Source organism: Protopterus annectens, chromosome 13.part0 (genome assembly GCF_019279795.1).
Source record: "Protopterus annectens isolate FY-2018-M chromosome 13.part0, PAN1.0, whole genome shotgun sequence".
NCBI classification, from domain to species: domain Eukaryota; kingdom Metazoa; phylum Chordata; order Ceratodontiformes; family Protopteridae; genus Protopterus; species Protopterus annectens.
Genome location: NC_056747.1, coordinates 743,143,103 through 743,156,907, shown reverse-complemented (window position 1 = coordinate 743,156,907; position 13,805 = coordinate 743,143,103). Strand labels below are relative to the sequence as shown.

General features: G+C 45.3%; 1 protein-coding gene across 4 annotated transcripts in view; it reads left to right on the top strand.

The window, feature by feature from the left end:
• PHF12 (PHD finger protein 12) overlaps positions 1–13,805 on the top strand; it is a 1,235,756-nt gene that overhangs the window by 534,421 nt on the left and 687,530 nt on the right. The gene's annotated exons all lie outside the window — the stretch shown is intronic.

Below are 13,805 nucleotides of genomic sequence, written 5' to 3'. Positions count from 1 at the left end.
TAGTTCTTGCCTGTGTGTGTCAACTAGTAAAGGAGGGACTCTCTTACTCTTCAGTGAAAGTCCACCTGTCGGCAATCTCAGCCTGCCTGCAACTAGAACCTCCCCTACTAGCCAGGCTCGATGTGAAGCTATTCTTAAAAGGGGTTTTGCACATTAGACCACCAAGAAAACCCATCCCACCACCATGGGACCTGAACTTCATCCTGGAAAAACTAACCCAGTCTATATTTGAACCTGCTAGTATGACTACTCTGCAAATGTGCACATGAAAGACAGTCCTGCTAGTGGCCATAACTTCAGCCAGAAGGGTGTCTGAATTACAGGCCGTAATGGCCTGCCCTCCATACACTAACATCCACAAGGACAGGGCAACACTAAGAACTAACCCTTCCTTTGTGCCGAAGGTAGTCAATGATCTGTCCTTAAACCAATCTGTTAATCTACCCACCTTCTACCCCTCGCCTACCAGTGAAAGTGAGAGAGAATACTCCAGTCCTTGGATGTACACAGACAGCTAAGATTTTATCTAGATAAGATAAAATCCATAAGAAAATCCAATCAGCTCTTTGTTTCCTTCCACCCTAGGGCCCTGGGGCAAGACAGTCTCCAAACAAACCATCGCATGTTGGGTTAGAAAAGCTATTTGCCTATGTTGTGCACACTATGGCAAAAAACTCCCACAGGGTGTTAAAAAGCTCACTCCACCAGGGCAGTGGCAGCCTCCAAAGCCTTCTTAAAAGGCCTGGACACTGTTTCCATACTAGAAGCAGCCACATGGTCAACCATTCACACTTTCACCATACACTATAAGTTAGAGTGCGTCTCCAGAGCACATGCAGGATTTGCCAGGCCAATTCTGCAGGGCTTTGTGGAATCAGCCTTTTCTACCTCCCTTCCTTCCTTCCAGCTAAGCTGTGGTACTCTCTCACATCAAGAATACTGCAACACAGGAATATAAGGACATGGAATAGTTGTGTAAAATCTTGCCATAACCATAGATGTCCTTCTCTTCCATGTTGCAGTATTCCTTCCCACACACCTAACCCTTATCCTTTCTCTCATTCATTACTGATCTGTCTTGGGTCTCTTGGGGGTTATCTTGGGTCTCTTGGGGGTTATACCCTACCCTGTGACCAATTTAACCACTTAATGCCTCCTTGACCCTATGGCTGATATCACTGGCAACTCTACTCCAGCTGGACTTTCAAGTTCTGAGGTCTGTGCATGCAGACATCCCATTTAAGGTCCCTGGTTTATGGCCCTATGTATGACATCCCACACAACTACAACAGCCAAGCTGAAGCTTTTGTATAGGAGCCGACGTACGGGTCGCCTGATGTGGAAAATCCCACACCAAGAATACTGCAACTTGGAAGAGAAGGACGTCTATGTTTATGGTAAGATTTTACACAACTATTCTTTACTAAAGTAACTTTGGCAAAATGGCTGAGACTGTATTTCCTTTGCCTACCAACAAAGCCAAATACGTCTAGCATCTAAAATCAAGGCGCATTCGACCAGATCAGTTGCTACTTTTGTCACCTTTCATTCCAGAGCTTCGGTGGATGGCATTTGTGCAGCAGCCACATAGGCTACTCCTCATACTTTTATCACTCATTACAAATTAGACTTGGTCTCCAGGGGGAGAGCATTCTTTGCACAGCGGTGCTCAGGAATATCCTTCCATAGGGCCTCCCAGGAAATAAAGTAGCTAGGGACTCTGTCCCATCAGTCATGAATGTGCGAAGATTAACATCAGTGTTGTTCTTCATTTATTCATGACTTCCTACCGCCTCTGAAAGACTCCTAGAGGTTCGGATTTGGTCCTAGCTTCATAATAGGGCATTTGCTCAGACAAGGCTTTTGCTTTCTTTCTTAAGGGGCAAACTTGATCTGAGGAGATGAGGAGAGGGACACTGTAGGTAATCTTAGCTTGAGTGTTTTTTGGCTGGCACGAGCTTGTTATAACGGCCAAGTCTGTTCTGAGGACGGAACAGAGACCCATCAGTCATGAATGAATGAAGAATCAGCAACACAGGTAGAACGTTATGGTAAGAACATAACTTCTTTATGTTATGTAGTCCAGTCTCGCCTACATTCTTACCCGTGGGTTCGGAGCTGAATGTCTGCTCCGACTGCCAACTTTTTTAGTTCAAAGTCTTTCTGTTGGCTTGGCTAAGATGGTATCCCATGCTGCACTGCTCTATATCCCCAGATCTCGTTTGCCGCTCGTGTAGCTCTGATGTGGTCTCACTCTTGGCTGTGGCTAAGAGTACCCTTTTTTCTTCATTATCAGAGAATTTGTTGCAAACAAAAAGCTATTTTAATAGCTACTGTGTGTTCTTGTCTTGTTTTGTGAAAAAGTTGTTTGATCGTTTTTTCTGTGGTATCCCACTAGCTGTTTCCAATGGGCTAGGCCCGTTTCAGTTAGAGGACCTAGTCTGTCCCCTTGCTTTCCTTGTGTCATAAAACTTTACCGGGACTAAAAGCCATTTAAGTTAGAGGCGTTTGTCCTTTCCCCCTTGTGTTTGTGTCTAGGATCGTTTAACTTAGAGATCTTGTGGTGTTAGTTTGTTGTAGGCTTTTTACCACCTTGTGACTGTTTGACCGTTGGTCCATCTATTCAGTGATTAATTGTCTTTGGTGCTTTATTATTGTTGGTTAACGATGTCCAAAGATACTAAGGAGCACAAGCCCTCGGGCTTCAAGAAATGCTCTAGATGCAGTTATAAAATGTCCATCATCGATGGACACTGTGTGTATTGTCTGGGAGCGATTCATCTCCAGGAGTCGTGCAGCTTCTGTCATGCCTGTAGTCCACGAGTTCATCAGGAAAGGAAGAATAAATTGATTTTGAAGGGACTTCTGAAACCCTCCTTCAAGGAGGGTTTGGAGAGTGCTTCCAGCTTTAAGGCAAAATCCTCTAAATCAAAAAAAAGAGATCTCCAGCTCCATCAGTCTCCTCTGAGCCACCAGAGAAAATAGCAAAGTCTGCTTCGACATCTTCGGCTCCATTGTCCTCGGGGCCGCAGGAAGTGTCAGTTGTTATGGAATCTACTTCGGCTCCAATCTTCTTTGAACCTATTCGGAGTTGATCGCCTAGCTTTAGGCCAGCATCCGCTCCTCGCAGGTCCCCTTTGGAGAGGAGGTCTTGATCTCCTTCTCTATCCTCTAAATCCTCCAGGTCCTTATCAGATGTGGACGTCTGTAGAGTAGTGCAGAAAATCCTTCAGTCACCAGTTCTGACAAAATTGTTCTCGGCTCCGACCCAGTCGGCCCTGGAGCCCGTCCCTCAGCCTGCTTCAATATTTCCTACAAGCACACCTCTGCTTTCGGAGCCGGAGTGCTCTGCTCCGTGTGATGTTCCTAGGTCAGTTCCGATAGCCCCTCCTGGCTTATCGGTGCCGATGTTAGCTCCGACCTCGGCGCCGTCCACGGGGTTCAGGGCTCAGGATTCTTCGGTCGGACCCAAGAGAGAGGCTTCAGGACACCTCTCTGTTCCTAGTCTCCCTCTCTGTGCTTCGGCGTGGGGAAGTTTGACTCCTGTCGTGGTTTCTGAGGCTGGTCGTTCTTCGGACTTAGGGGGACCAGCCTTCGAGGCCATGCCAAGCATGCTGGCCAGGTCATCAGCGGCATCATGCGGGTCGGTCATTCTGTCCCCTACTACACCGGTGCAGGTCTCTGATTGCCATTTATCTCTAGACAGTGGAGCCCCAAGGCCCCAGGGTACCCCCATGAGTGGTCCCCACATTTCTGAGGGCCCCTCAGAGTTTTTGCCTGAGGAGCCACCCAGAAAGAAGACGTGCAAGAGGAAGCACATAGGTTCCTAGGATGAGTCTCTCACATCAGACACCGACCTCGAGGAATCGGAGGGGTCCCCCAAGTCATCCTCTGAGGATGTTTCTTTCTCTGACATCGAGGTGACTGGCCATCCAAAGCCCCCCTCTGAGGAGGAGTCGGTCTTCCTGAAGGCCTTCGGTGCTCAGCCCTCTGCCTCCTGGGTATCTCCACCCTTCGAGCTTCTGGATTTGGTTTGTCGAAGGGTGTGGGAAACCCCTGACTCTGTGGAACTAGTCCCCAGGAGACCCAATAAATTTTTGTCTGCTCCTCCTGATGAGGAATTTTTGTCCAAGGGAGTCCCTGTGGATGCCATGGTGGTGGCAGCTGCCACTCAGAGGGAATTAGTCGAGACTTCTTCCACCGTCCAACCCCCTAACAAGGAGTCTAGGACCATGGACTGGTACGAGAAGCGTACTTTTTCTTCAGCGACCTTTACCTTACGGTCACTGAATTATTTATCACACTTTACACGGCTCCAGAGAGATCTCCTCAAGGAGCTTGGAGATACTCACGCGTTTCTGAGGCAGTGGCCCAGCCGGTCAACGCTCAGATGTATACCCTCACTTCCATTGCAAACACCTCCATGAGGCTAATCTCATATGCAGCCGAAGGAGCGAGTAGGGCAGCAAGTTCAGGAGTTGCTCTTAGGAGGCAGGCCTGGATGCGCCTTTGTCATTTCGCGGAGGCCTTCAAGTCTTCATTCACCGATGCCCCTTTTGATGGTTCCTCTTTGTTCGGAACCAAGGTGAAAGACACTCTCACCAGGTGCGAGCAGGAGGGAAAAACTGTCTGCCGTAGGGGTCCATTTTTCCCTTCCCTTTAAGCCTTATCTCTAGGCCCAGAGGGGTGGAAAAATGTGATTCAAGAAATCACAGAGGTTTTTTCCCAGTGCACAAGGTGAGCCCCCCCCCGAGGCAGGGGAGGGGGTGGTTATTCAGGGAGACACCACCCTATGGGGCAGAGGAGGCCCCCACAACTCGGGAGACTGCGATTCCTTTTGTGGTTCTCACTACCGCTGCTCCTGATGGGAGGCCCGACTGTGAGTTTCCGGAGCCAGTCGGGGGTCGAATCTCATTATACCCGGAGGCCTGGCAAGGCATCACCTAGGACCAATGGGTTCTGCGAATAATTTCCGGAGGATATGTCATCCCCTTCTCGTCAAAACCCCCTCCAATCAAGAAAATCCCGGATGTTCCACCTAGTCAAAGGGATTACGCAGCTTCAGAAGTTTCAAAGCTGCTAGAAAAGGGAGCCATCCAACATGTCCCCTCAGACCAGATCGGATTAGGGACTTACTCCAGATTCTTTTTGGTGCCGAAAAGGACAGGGACCTGAGACCCATATTGGATCTCAGCCAATTGAACACCCACGTGCAAAAGTCCAAGTTCCGAATGGTCACATTGCAGTCTGTTCTCCCATTGTTGGGAAAAGAAGTGTGGATGTGCTCCATCGACCTCAAGGATGCTTACTACCACATAAAGATGGACAGGGCATCCAGAAGTCACCTACGCTTCCGGCTGGGAGCCAGTCATTTTCACTTTCGAGCCCTGCCCTTTGGTCTCATCACAGCCTCCAGGATGTTTTACCAAATGCATGGCAGTGGTGACTGCTCACTTGAGACGTCAGGGATTCCAAGTGTTTCCGTATCTGGATGACTGGCTCCTTACTGCCACCACCAGGCATCTACTTCAGACCAGGGAAGCTACTATCATCCTATGTCAACAGTTGGGCATCACATTGAACTGTGAAAAATCTGCCTTGTTGCCCTCACAGCATGTCACTTTTATAGGTGCCGAACCAGACACTGTCCTCATATGGGCGTTTGTACCACAGGAAAGAATCAGTCCTACAACAACAAGTTCACGCCTTGCTCCCTCTTTGAAGAGCAGAGGCAAGATTTGTCCTCCAACTGTTGGGGACAATGGCTGTTACGATTGTTAGTCCCTCTAGCAAGGTTACATATGAGGCTCCTTCAGTGGCTTCTCTTTGCCCAGTGGTCTCCGTCTTCCACTTTCTCACCCTATTCTACTCACAGATGTGCAAACAGGATCTCAGTTGGTGGCTTCGCACCGACAACCTGAATGCAGGAAAGCCCTTCATTCCTGCGCCTACAATTGCCACGGTGACCACGGATGCCTCCCTGATGGGGTGGGAGGGGCATTATCTAGGCAGGACAGTCCAAGGCACGTGGCAAGAGCACAAGATGCCATCTGCATGTCAATGTCCTGGAGATGAGAGCTGTGCTACTAGCGTTGCAAGCACTTCAGAGTTTTCTTCCTCTCGGGACTATTGCAATGCACTCAGACAATATGTCAGTGGTGTGGTATCTGAACAAGCAGGGAGGAACCAAGTCTTATCCCCTTTGCAGAGAGGCCATGAGAGTGTGGCAGTGGGCAGTGTCTTCCCAACATTTTCTGATGGCAACGCACATTCCGGGGAAGTCCACTGTGATCGCAGACAGGCTAAGCAGAGCTATTCTGATGCCTTACGAGTGGTCCCTGAACTGTCAAGTTGCGGAACAGATCTTCCGCAGGTGGGGTCAGCCTTGCTGCGACCTTTTTGCCAGCCCCCTCAATGCCAAATGCAGCAGCTACTTCACGTTGATGCCCCCTCAGGGGGAGTCACCCAGGGACGCTTTAGTCCACGATTGGCCCTCCAGTCTGCTATATGCCTTCCCTCTGGTCCCCTTGCTGTCAAAGTTTATTCAGGAAGCACAATCCTTGGGAAGCAGAATGATTCTGATTGCCCCACACTAGCCTCGTCAAATTTGGTTCCTCTTTCTCCATCCCTATCTCATGGGCGCTCCTTGGATTCTGGACCCACAACCAGACTTACTGACACATGTCAGGGCAGCTCCATCCCTCTCTTCGGACCCTCCAGTTGACAGCCTGGCTACTCCACTTCCGTCATTAGTTAGGCTCCATCATTTTTCACTGGAGGTGGTTCATATTTTATTTTCCTCTCATAAGCCCTCGACCAGGAAGATTTATTACAGTAAATGGAAGAGGTTTTCAGTCTGGGCGCATACCAAAAAGATTGACCCTTACACAGCTCCAATTTTGTCTGTATTGGAGTTCTTGTCTATGCTCTTTAACCAGGGTTCAGCGGCCACAACCATTAAAGTCCAATTGGCGGCGATTTCTACCTTTCATGTCGCAGATGATCCTAGCCTGATGGCACATAGACTCTGTAAGGCTTTCCTAAAGGGCACTTTACCTAGTCCTCCGGTATCGGAACTTGGAAGACTGTTTTTTTAGTAACCATCACGTCAGCCAGACGTGTTTCGGAGCTTCAAGCTTTATCAATCAAACCCCGTTATTTGATTTTTCATAAGGACAGGGTTTCTCTCAGACTGAACCCCTCCTTTCTTCCCAAAGTGGCGTCAGTCAGTAACCTTAATCAAGCTATCGAATTGCCAGTGTTTTTTCCCCAGTTCTCAAACAAGGCAGAATTCAAATTTCAGCAATTGGACGTACACAGACAATTACGTTTTTATTTGCACAGAACAAAAGACCTCCGAAAATCTGATCAGCTTGTTTCCTTTTCGGAAAACAGAATTTGGGTCTCCTGTCTCCAAAGTCATGTTGTCCAGGTGGACCTCCAGTTGTATTTCTTTCATTTATTCCTCAGGGGTAAAGATTTACCGTTCCGGGTGAAGGCTCACTCTACTCTGTCTGTATCTACATCTACAGCTTTTCAGGCCAGATTGTCTATGGATGATATTTGTGCTGCGGCTACTTGGGCATCTCCTCACACCTTTGTTACTCATTACAAGTTAGATGTGGTATCTAGGGGCAGGTCTTCCTTTGGTTCCACAGTGCTCAGGAGTATTTTCCACTGAGCCTCCCAGGATTTAGGTGCTGGGGAACGTTGTCCAACGGGTAAGAATGTAGGCAAGATTGGACTACATAACATCAAGAAGTTATGTACTCACCATAACGTTCGATGTATGTAGTCCATCTCGCCTCACATTCTTACTTACCCCCTCCCTTCTTCCCCCGTCCTGGAGGATCTGGAGCTTAGGTCTGGTTTCAGAGCTCCCTTCATTATTGGTTTGTTCTCCCTTTCCTTAGGTGGTGTTATGCATGGAGAATGAGTGCTGGGGCTCGCAGCAAACTAGATCTGGGGATAGAGAGCAGTGCAGCATATGGGATACCATCTTATCCCAGCCAATAGAAAGACTTTGAGCTAAAAAAGTTGGCAGAGTCGGAGCCGACATTCAACTCCGAACCCACGGGTAAGAATGTGAGGCGAGATGGACTACATACATCGAACGTTATGGTGAGTGCATAACTTCTTGTTTTCCTGATGCTGCGGTTTTTCCACTTTAAGGGTTGCTTTTGCACATTTATCAAGACCAAATGACATTTTTATATGATCTGAAAAAGTTTTGACAACTTGCAGTTGTGCTTTCAGTTCCTCATCTGATGAGCTATAGAGTTTTAAATCATCAACAGAGCGAAGATTAGTCTTTACACTTTGTTTTCTAGGAGCCAAATTATAGCCATGGCCTAGGTTGTTACATAGACAGCTTAATGGGTTAAGGGCAAGACAGTATAGCAGCAGTGCAGAGTCACTCTGGAATATCCCCCTTTGAATTTTTATCCCTGGAGTAATTTGTCCTTTATCATGATTTAATTGCAAAATGGTCTGCCACTGTTTCATGGTCACTGTAATGCAGTCTGTCAGTGTAGGGTGTATCTTATACATTTTCAAGTACTCTTTTATCCATGAATGTGGGGTACTATCAAATGCTTTTTTATAGTCAATCCATGTTGTTGTGACTTTCGGATTTTCCTGGTTAGGGGTCGCCACAGCAGAACTCTGGTCCGCTAATGATTGGCAGTTGATTTTTACGTACAGAGTTGCCAGCCCTGACGCACCATGCCATACTTAAATTCTTCCCCTTTTTAGAGTTCTCTACTATGACTTTATTTAACAAATGACCCTTTGTTCCATATGACTTTCTTTTATTTCCCTTTTGTTCAACTGCCATAATTGAGTTTTCTTCTAAATGACTCTATTGGTATTAATTCCCATGTGTAGTTGATATGTCGTGGGAAGGCAAGGTATTGGTCTTTAAATTTTTAGGGTAGATTGTAGGTTCACTGTTAAGTAGGAGCATTGTTTTTCTTGTTAACCAGGCTGGTGTTTGTTCGGGGGTGTGCATATAAGTAGTACGTACTCGTGGCTAAATCTTTCTGCAAAGATGTTAATACTTTTAACCAAAAGTTAGATACTGCATCTGGGCCTGGGGTTTTCCAATTAAAGGCTTTTCTTAAGTTTGTTTCAATCTCTGTTTCTGTTACTTTATCCCATTTCATATCCTGTACCTTTAAACTTGTTATTCTTTATTTTACTGCTACTATCCATTTAGCATCTTTATGTTCCACAGGCTCTTCATAGATACTTCTGCAAAATGCATCTATTTTTTTTTTTGGCAGTCTTTCAATTCCTTTTACCTTGTTTCACAGTTTTCTATAAAACTTTTTTGGACGATTAATGAATTGTTTATTTTGTATTTTTACTTTATATTTATCTGCAAAGGTTGAGAGGGAGAAGAGGGATAAAGTTGGACCTGTATTTGTTGGCCAGTAGGTTTGGTAAATTTTCTGGTTTCTCTCTCTTTTAATTTCACTAAGTCTTTAGGGTTTCTAATACCATGGCGGGAATGGACCTTATTCCCAAGTCAAAGTACAGTTAAAGTTCATGAAATTGGTATGGTTTCAGTCTTTGTTGTCAGCCTGTCACTGGTTCAGTATAGGTGGCTCCATGTACAATGAGCTGTGCACGCAATTCTGTATTGCCTTTGAGGTTGCAGGCATAGCTAAAGAATATCTTGTAATTGTCCTTGGCCTGGGAAGCCAAATTTACCTCAAATTTGGCTTTAGTAGACTTTATTTGTCCTCTGAGTTTTGTTTAATTTGAGTGCTTTTATCCTGCTGGGTGGCACACCTAGTAATTTTTGCCAAGATTTTCTTCCTTCTGTTAAACAGCCTATTGATTTTGTGATTCTACCAGGGTGGCTTGGTTCTGGAGATAGTTCTTACTTCTTCCTGGTGGGTACAGCTGCCTCTATGCAGCTATTAACATGCTTATTTAGGGTTTCTGTGAACAGTTCTGCGTAGGCAGCAGTGTTCTCAGGGTTTATGGGGGCTTGAAATTTTGCCATGTTATCACTTAATAGCAGGAAGTTAGCCTTAGAGTAGTTCCTGAATATAGCTGGAGGTCCAGGTTTTATTTTTACTTCAGAGGAGACCATTTTATGGTCTGACCTTACCAGGGAAGAGGTTACACTATAGCAGTGATGGCGAACTTATGACATGCATGTCAAAGGTGACACACCACAAGGGCGTGTCATCTACACCTGAGTTAACCAAAAAAACTGCTTTTGCATTTGTTGCTCGTGTGAAGTGCATTGAACTGTTTTGTGCCACAAACCAGTTCAACAACACTGCTGCAGAGGTAAAGAAGTTATTAAAGTCAGACTGTTTTGGTATACTGTCTCGATAGTCTGCAAAGGGCAGTGCTGACCATGTTTTTTCTTTGTGGTTACACTTCTGCAAAGGGTAAGTAGTCTGTATTTCTAAACGTGTGCTGTTTTACATTACTCTCAACTGTCCCTCTTAATACCTCCTAAAAATGGCAACAATTTACACTTGACAATAATTCGATTTGCAGACTTAGTTTACTTCAGAAAATGTATATTAATTCATGTTCATTTTTGTCAGCATCTCAAATTAATAGTACTAGTAGATTAAAACTGTCCATGTCTCATTTCTAGATTTGTGCTAGATTCTGTTGAGATTTATCCCTGATGTGTTGAGAGCTATGCTGCTTTATTTATTTTCACAGGTGGGTACTAGGCTGTCAGCCCTAGGGCCTATACAAGCCTAGCCATAACAATTCCCTGGCTATTTACTTCCCTGGACCCCTGTCTAGCAGGGCGACTGACGTGATCCCCGGGGTGAATTTCCTTTCTCCCATCCAATCGTCAAGGTCCCTTTTGAAGAGGGCCAAAGAGGCGCTCTGCTTGACATGTATGGGCAGTCTATTCCAGAGTCTGGGGAGTGTCTGGGTCAGGAATCTATCCCTCCAGCATGTTTTGTTTATTGTGATGACAAGGTTTAGATCCCTGGAGCTTGTGGCTCTGAGGGATTGGGATTTCTGTAAGTGTAGCATGTCCAACAGCTCTGGGTTTGACATGGTCTTGTATGTTAAGCAGAGATCACCTCTGAGTAGACAATATGCGACAGAGTATAGCTGGAGTTTTTTAAGGCGGTCAGCATAGGGCATCTGCTTTAGGCCTGTGATTCTTTTAGTGAGGTATTTCTGCGGCCTTTCCCGTTGCAGATGTCTTGACAGGTACATACCAAATGGGGCATTGTATTCTATAATGGGTCTAATGAGGGATGAGTACAGTGGGACAATGACCTCCTTTTTTCTGGATTAAAAGCCCTTAGTGATGAGGTGTGCCACATAGAAGGATTTCCTGACTGTTGTGGCGATGTGGTTATAGAAGGTGAGACCACTGTCCACCCGTTTCCCTAAGTCTCATCACACTTTTGGTGTTTAGTGTACTGCCACTTATGTGATAATTCACGGGTACATATTTTTTCCCAAAGGGGAATAACTATACATTTCTTGGCATTGAGCTTGAGCCCATTACTCTGGCACCAAGCATCTGTTTCTGTAAGGCCCTTTTGTAGAGTATCCACATCATTTGGGGATTCAATAATGGCTCACAATTTGCAGTCATCTGCAAACTTTGTTAGCCAGAGTCCCGTAGTGTTGGCCTGTACTTCAGAGAAGTAGATGCCAAACAAGAGCGGCCCCAGGACTGAACCCTGAGGTACTCCACTTGTCTGGAGCTGAATTTGGAGTCTGCTACTTTTACAGTGTGGGTTTTGTCAGTAAGCCAGTTGGCAACCCATCGAGTGACATAGGGATTAATGCCCACCTTAGTAAGTCTATCTATGATTGCAGAGTGGGGGATGATATCAGGCTTTGGAGTGGTCCAGATAGGCTGTGTGGACTGCCTTACCCTCGTCCACAGCTCTGGAGGCTGACTCGAAGAAGTCAGTCAGGTTCAGGAGACAAGATCGGCCCTTCACGAACCCAAACTGGGTGAGTTCCAGTGTTTGAAGGTTGCCAATGTCTTTGTTTATAAGCTGCATGATAATACGTTCCATGGCCTTGCAGATCAGGCTCGTCAGACTGATGTGGCGGTAGTTCCCGGGATCCAAGGTGGATCTCCCCTTGTGGAGTGGGATAACTGTAGCTGTGCTCCACTCAGTGGGCACGAAGCCTGAGGTGAGGCTATGATTAAACATGACACTTAGATGAGGTGCCAGTTAATTTTGTAGTTCATGTAATACACAGCCTGGGATGTCATCTGGTCCCATGGATGCTGTATTCTTTTTATTTATTTTATTTTATATTTGTTGTACATTTTTGCTTGGGGTGGGTGGGTGGGTGGGGGTGACAAACCAGCAGAGTCAAGTTAGGCATTTTCTGAATTATTGACGCACTGGGCCCAAAAGGTTCACCATCACTGCACTAGGGGGTGTGCAGCACTCTCCCATATTATTACGTTTTCTTTGAAGTAGCCAGAAACAGAGAAGAGAAGGCCCTTCACTCCATGGTTGTACACTGGAGGGAAGTCGTTTGAGGATCTGCTGCTGTGGTTAGTGCTTTTGTCAGCCAATGAAATTGAAACTGTGGCTTCTTAAAATTAGAAGTTCTATTTCAGGAAAAGTTTTTTAGTAGCTGTGACTTGAGGTGGGATTTCTGAATTTAAAGGTATCTACTTGTATGGAGCCCTTAACTACATTTCCACAAAATAAGTTCATTTGAAAATTATTTCTTCTACATCTTTGAACCATACTGCCTAGTTTCTTTATCTGCTGTTAAAAAGGTGATGGAAGAGAATAATTTTGCAAGTTATTGATGTCAATTGACAGTGCATTTATCCTTGGAGGAGTAAACATATCAGTCATTGTGATAGTTTGTCTGATTTGTGTATGTAAGAGAAGCAATGCAGACCAAACAAACATTTAACTCCCTGTTTATGAAACTTTGTTGCTTCATTTTCTGACCAGTATTTTAAGTTATTGCTTGGCCTGATTAGGCCATTCTTTGTATGATTGCTGACTCCCCACTTCTTTGCTAGTGTGTTCAGCACAGAGTATATTTAAAATTATGGAGTGTGCTTTTTTTTTTCAGTTATGCATTACATGTTAGATTGTCAGTCCAGAACCAGGGCAAGGTTTGCCTGTTATGTACTGGCTTGTTTATATTTATTACCAACCTCCCTTTTTTTACTTGATTTGGGTGTAGTGTATTACATTCTACTTAAGAGTAAAGAGTATTGTGACCAGTATCTAAGATGAAGACGGATAGTACAGATGTGTGAGTTGGTCACCATGGGATTAGATCCTCAAGCTGCGGAAACCCTCTTTTCTTTATCCTGAGGTATTAATATATATCTATGCTCTGTTACTTGTCACACTTGTGCACCTTACTTTTCCTGTTTATCCTGTTATTGGTGAGAATAGATACAGGCTTATATGTATAAATTTGTAGGCTGTTACCTAGGCAAAGGATCTAGTTCACTATTTGGAACCTAGCCACTGCAACCATAGCTTTTAGTTTCCACTGTCAGTAAGAGCCAGATTACACAGCCAGGAGATGAATTTTCATATCCCCAGCTACTCTTGAAGGATGGTTTTAAAGGAAGCTAAGGAGCTACATTTTTTGTGTACAAGTTGTTTATTGCATAGGTAGGGAATTTGTTGGGACACATGCTTGTCACACCAGCAGGTTGTTTATACTGTTAAGAAAATTTAGAAAGTGCAAGAGACTTGGGTCTTTCATAACAGTGTTGGCTTAGTAAAGGTCACCAAACAGAAGCTTGTAGCAGTCTAAAGTGTTAGGCACCTAATGTTGGTGTAAAAGTCCATTCT